Genomic DNA, 6,190 nt, shown 5'->3' on the forward strand with positions numbered 1-6,190 from the left:
CTGTGCTAATATGACATCAAATTTGAAGATTCAAATTAAAATTACTTAAAAGATTTTATTTGTATAATATGTGCTGTTGCATATATTCCTAAGGATGACAAATAACAAAATGAAGAGTTATGCTTTTCAGAGGGTTGCTGACTGTAACATACATGTGTGACATATGTCACCACAGATATTCATAAGACACTTATGTGACAGAAAACATTCTATTTTATGACAGAGTAGTCCCCTGTTATCCACCGGGGACATGTTATAAGACACCAGTGGATGCCTGAAACTTCAGATAGTGTCCAAAGCCTATACATACCATGGTTTCTCCTATATAGACAAGTACATACCTATAATAAAGTTTAATTTATAAATTAGACACAATAAGAGATTAACAACAGTAACTAATAATAAACTAGAACAATTATAACAATATACTGTAATAAGTTATGTGAATGTGGTCTCTCTTTCAAAATATCTTGTTGCAGTACACTTACTCTTCTTGTGATGACGTAAGATTGTACAATGTCTATAAGGGATGTCCAACCTGCGGCCCGCAGGCCTCACATGGCTCAGGATGGCTATGAAGTGGCCCAACACAGAATCCTAAATTTACTTAAAACATTATGAGGTTTTTTTGTGATTATGTGTCACAGTGTATTTAATTTGTGGCCCAAGACAACTCTTCTTCTTCCAGTGTGGCCCAGAGGTGCCAAAAGGTTGGACATCCCTGGTACATGGTGAGATCCAGTGAGGTGAATGACATCATAGGCAGTGTGATACAGCCTTAGGCTACTACAAGCACTGGGATGCTTCAACAGTCCAACTGATGACCTCGAAGTCTGCTGAGTAACTGGAAGTTAGAGTATAGAGTGCAAATATGCCCGACAAAGGGATGATTCGAGTTCCAGGCTGAACAGAGCTGGATGATGTGAGGTTTCACCACATTACTCAAAATGGACCATGATTTAAAACTGTGAATTCTTCCTTTCTGGAGTTTTCCATTTAATATTTTTGGATCGAGCTTGATGGGGGGGCAAGTGAAACTGTGGATAAGAGGGGGTACCATATTGTTCCTAAAATTCTTAATCTCAATATGGTTTTATAATGTTCCACTGGTAAGTCATTTTTGCATAAAATATTTTTTTTTTGTTTTGAGTTGGGTACCAAAAATAGACTCTCTTTCTCTTTTTCTGTATACAGAAACATTTGTACCCAACAATAAAATATAAGTTAATCCAGTTTTCCTAGGGTAAAGCATAAAGGAAATCCAAACTTGTTACTTGTGGGAACAGTGAATGTGCCCAACAACCAAGATGGTGGGGAAATGTTACACACACACACACACACACACACACGGTGTGGCAAAAGTAGGTTTACAGTTGTGAGTACCGGAAACAGTTTATTCTTATATTATTCATTGTGGTATTATTTTCCCTATGAACAACTGTAAATCTACTTTTGTCACACCTTGTAAATGTAATTTAAATTGTGATTGTGTCCTTAACATTTCCCACAAAATGGGAAAATTATACTAGTAGAATAGAACATATTGGCTTTTCTGGCTGAAGTATTGACTAAATGTATATGAAAAGTTGGTCTCCTTGTGTGGCCCTAGGATCGATGCTTCCTGTCTGACGTATAAAGAAACCACATCATTAAGCTCATGGCTGCAGTCAGCTGCTGAGCAAGAGTTGTAAGAAGCCACCCATTTGCAGTCCCCCACTCCTATGCTGAATGTATATTACTGTAAAAGTACATCGTTGCTATTTTAAACATACAACCTACATTTCATGTTGCATTTAGGCTTTACTTATTATTTTTTACATTATACAGTACCCTCATTATTTTAATATGTTGTTTAAAATCAAGTAATTGTAATTTTGAGGCCAGGCATCATTTGGTTTGGCCCAAGGGAAATTAAATCCCAAGACAGTTAAGGTGTATGTAAGTTTTCAAAAAGTTTTAAAAAATAAAACTGTCACTGACATATGCTAATATAATTATTTTCTACATTTTTAAAATTAAATGTTATTGTACAGTAATCTATGAAATAGTTTTTTTTACCAAGAACAAAATGAATTTTATAGTTATTTTTCTTTGTAAAACAAGTACATACACACACATGCATACACATATATTATTTAAAACTTATTTTTAAATCGGTGATCTAAGTTAATGATATACATAATTTAGAAATTATTTTAAAAACACAGTAATGCAAAATTACCATGGGTGCTTAAGTCTTGGAAAGAACTTGCAAAGCCACTATTTGAACACTTCTTATATTTCAGAAAAATAATCTTGTTTTACTATTCATTAGTATAAAACAGTTCTGTGAAGGTTGACTTCTCCAGAAGAGAGATGTATAATGCATATCGTTAATCATATGAATGCAGCAATGCAGAAAGTAAGTACTGGTACAGCCCACATTTTTGTCTTAAAAAAGTATGAACATTTAGAAGTGCTATTAAGTGCCTGTCAGTATCTGTGATGAATAGTTCCAATGATTTACAAAAATTAGTTTTCAGTATTGAAACATGGAATTAAAAACATTTCACATTCCCTAAGCTTCCTTTGGTCTATTGCAAAAGCCTTTTAAATTTATGTGTGTAAAGAGAGGAAATCTTTATATTCTAAAATGGCAAAAAACTCGCCCCACTTTGTTTGAATCCTGTTTGTTGGAACTATGGCTTAAGGGTACCCAGTGCACGGAATACAACTAGACCTCACAAATTCAAGCTAAATTGGATATACATGTTTACATTATAGTTAAATTTCATCCACTGGAAGGATATTAGATTTTATACTTTGTAGGGATATCTTACTATTTGTGGAATGCTAGTATTTTTGAGGTTTATTTTTTTAAATCTCCCTCCTGATACATACTATATAATATATAAAAACTTAGTCATTAAATTTTCTGTGATCTACAAAATTATTCCAATATAACTTATCTTCACTCCAAGTTACTAGAATTCAAGCTGAGTCTCTGAGGCCAGTTATAGCTTTCACGATATTACACTCTACATAGAGGCAAGATTCGCTTTAGATTTTCAGGAAAACGAGTCACACTTTAGCATGTGGTACTACCATATAGAGTTGTTCTTGTTTTAAAAAAAATCTAGAGGTTGTATTCTTAATAAATTAACTTATCTTACTTAAAAATCATTATGGTATGTTAATGTTTATGGTTTTCTCTACTTATATTTTTTATAATTATTGGATTAATAAAAATTTCTGTAAAATGATGTATGTCCTATATCCCGTGGTCAAACAATTTATAATATCAGTTACTAGTAGATAGTACTATCATATCTTCGTTGAGTCAGAATCACCTAACCTTTGAATATCAGTGTCTTCCATTTTATCTCATTAATCATCTATGTTCCACAGAAAAGAAAACCAAGGATCACTCAGCTCCTACGTGGAGACACAGGAATTCAAAACCAGGTCTCCTGACTTCAGGCCAACATTCTTTCAATGTTTTCCTTTGTTCCTCTTTGCTTTAAAGTCACTAAAATTTGATTAAATAATCTGGCAGTAAGCATAATATGCAAAAGAGAAAAGTGATATGGAACAGATTTCTACTAGAAAATGGGATTTAAACTTACAATCCTAAAAGCTTCCTTTTTGGCTTAACTAATTATGTCTATTCATTCACTGAGCCAATACACATTCATTGAGAGCTGCAGTGGGAATACCACGGTGGGCAAGATGAGCATGGTCCCTGCCCTCATACATCTTACGCCCTAGTGGGAAACACAAAGTATACATAACCAGATAAATATGATTGATGTAAAGCTGGCCATTTCACCACATGCTCAGATAGAAAGCCTTTTTAGCTCACCTAGTGACAGAGGAAAACCAAGGTCTAACAGCTATTTGAAGACCATTAAACTCTAACAGCAGATATACATTTGTAAAAATACCAATCTGAACTTTACATTATTAGATGTATGAATACTTATACATATGTACAAATTCTAAATATAAATATCTGTACTCCAAAAGAGCAGTACACAATAAAAGGGAAGACTTCCTGAACAAGTCTCATAGTCTTCTCTCTCTGAAACAACTGCAGAAATTAAAATAATTGCTTCTCACATCTATCCAGCACACACGGGATAACATCTTCCATTTCAAGTGCCTGTGTGCAGATTGTGTGCATTACTGCTTTAAGGTTTCATGGGGACTGAAGCTACATTTGCTGACCTGAGCTGGTGTTGGGTCATTTTGTCCAGTTCAGTACAAACTGCCCCTGAACTGTAAACAAATAATTATATAAAATCTTTTGACCCTAAAGGAAATTTTAGACTGATGCCAAACTGATGTTTAATCAACAGCAATCTGTCAAAACAAAAACATCTGAAGGCAGATTTTCAACATGTAAATAGATATCTACTGCACTTTGTAAGTACCTCAGAATCAGTACCTTGATTTCTGATTTACCATGAATAGTCTAGTCCCATAATTTCACAGGTAGGTTTAAAGTAATCTCTCCTTATAAAAAAGCCAAGCTTAATTTTAGACAACTTTACCTTCACCTACATCACTTATCAGTATATTTTAGAATAACAATATCATTAAAATGTAGGGAACCGGGGAAAGGATTTTAGAGGCTGCAGAGTGAAGGGTTAGTGGCACACACACGAAGAGGGAGGTCTTACCTTTAGCGACAGCGTGGATGGGCCTGGTGTTATTATGGGAAGTGAACTAAGCCAGTGGGAGAAAGACATACAAATACAGAAAGAGACATAGTTACGTAGAACAGACTGATGGATGTCAGAGGAGAGGGTGCTTGGGAGACTGGCTGAAAGACGGTAAAGTAATTAAGCAAAAAAAAACCCCTATCTATCACATAGACACAGACAACAGTGTGGTGACAACCAGATGGAAAGGTAGGTGGGAGAAAGTGGGGGGGGCAAAGGTGGGGGAAATGGGACCAAGACTTTACTGGGGTGACGGACCATAATGCAGTGTGCAGATGATGTTGTGTGCTTAAAACCCATACCCCCAATAAATTCAGTAAATAAATGAAAAGTGAAGGTTAAAAGAAAGATTTAGTGGCACTCATCAGAGTGTGAAGGGATGTGGGAAATTTTTGGATTTCCAGTTCACCGCCTAGTGAATATGGGAATTTGGGAGACTTCCTGTTTTGGATGAAATGAGATATTCAGGAAGTACAAGGTGGCTGCTGCATTTTACTGTAATAAATGGTTTCTATGATCTAGAAAGCGTCATGTCTGTTTTCAGAATCTATAGATAAAACAATGGCAGGCTAGTCTGTTTGCTTGCAAATAAGGCAAGTGAACAATGTACATGTGCATACTTCAAAACAATACCAATATTTTTATCCAGCAGCTTTTATACGAAGCTAATTAAAATTAGATAAAACGCTATAACATTTGGGGGCAACAAAAATAAAACAGCCTTATTATTCATGGTATAGGAAGAGGCTATCAGGATTTAAACAAGTAGATGTTATCTATCCACAGACTCGTGAATGGGTATTTTTCTCAAGAGTTTTCAGAAATGTTTGTAATCAGGATAGATCAGAATTCAAAATTTATTACCTATACCAGTATACTATGTTCGTGCTACAGTGGCAATGTAAGGAGTTGTGGGCATGTGAGAAAGGCGTTGCATTAAAAGGACATGTAGCCCTGACCGGTGTAGCTGTTGGCTGGGTGCTGTCCCGCAAAATGAGAGGTGCCAGTCTGATTTCCGGTCAGAGTGTGTGCCCGGGTTGTGGTTCCGGTCCTGTAGAGGCAACAGATCGATGTTTCTCTCCCTTCTTTGTCCCTCCCTTCCCCTCTAAAAATAAAATATAATAATCTTAAAAATAAAAGGGCATGGTAGATCACAGCCTGTTGAAAGAGATTGTTCATATAAGGTGATAAAAAGGTAAAGATACAATACAGAGTAACAAGAATCAATTATGAAAAATTCATTTTGAGAAAGAGAGATGACATACTGGCATGGGATCAATGAGATGAGGCTGGAGACTGACACTGATTATGAGGAATCCTGTGCGGGAAGCGGAAAACTTTATGGTGGGCCATTCCTGCCACCTTGGAAGGCACCTTCCTCAGCAGAACCAATTCTCGGGGCTTTGTTGGAGGATGCACAAACTACTGTGGGGTTTTTTTTTTTGTTGTTTTAATTTACATTCGCTTCCAGTCTTCTGGAATTCTGG

Source organism: Artibeus jamaicensis, unplaced genomic scaffold (assembly GCF_021234435.1).
Source record: "Artibeus jamaicensis isolate MK-2021 breed Jamaican fruit bat unplaced genomic scaffold, CSHL_Jam_final scaffold_3222, whole genome shotgun sequence".
NCBI classification, from domain to species: domain Eukaryota; kingdom Metazoa; phylum Chordata; class Mammalia; order Chiroptera; family Phyllostomidae; genus Artibeus; species Artibeus jamaicensis.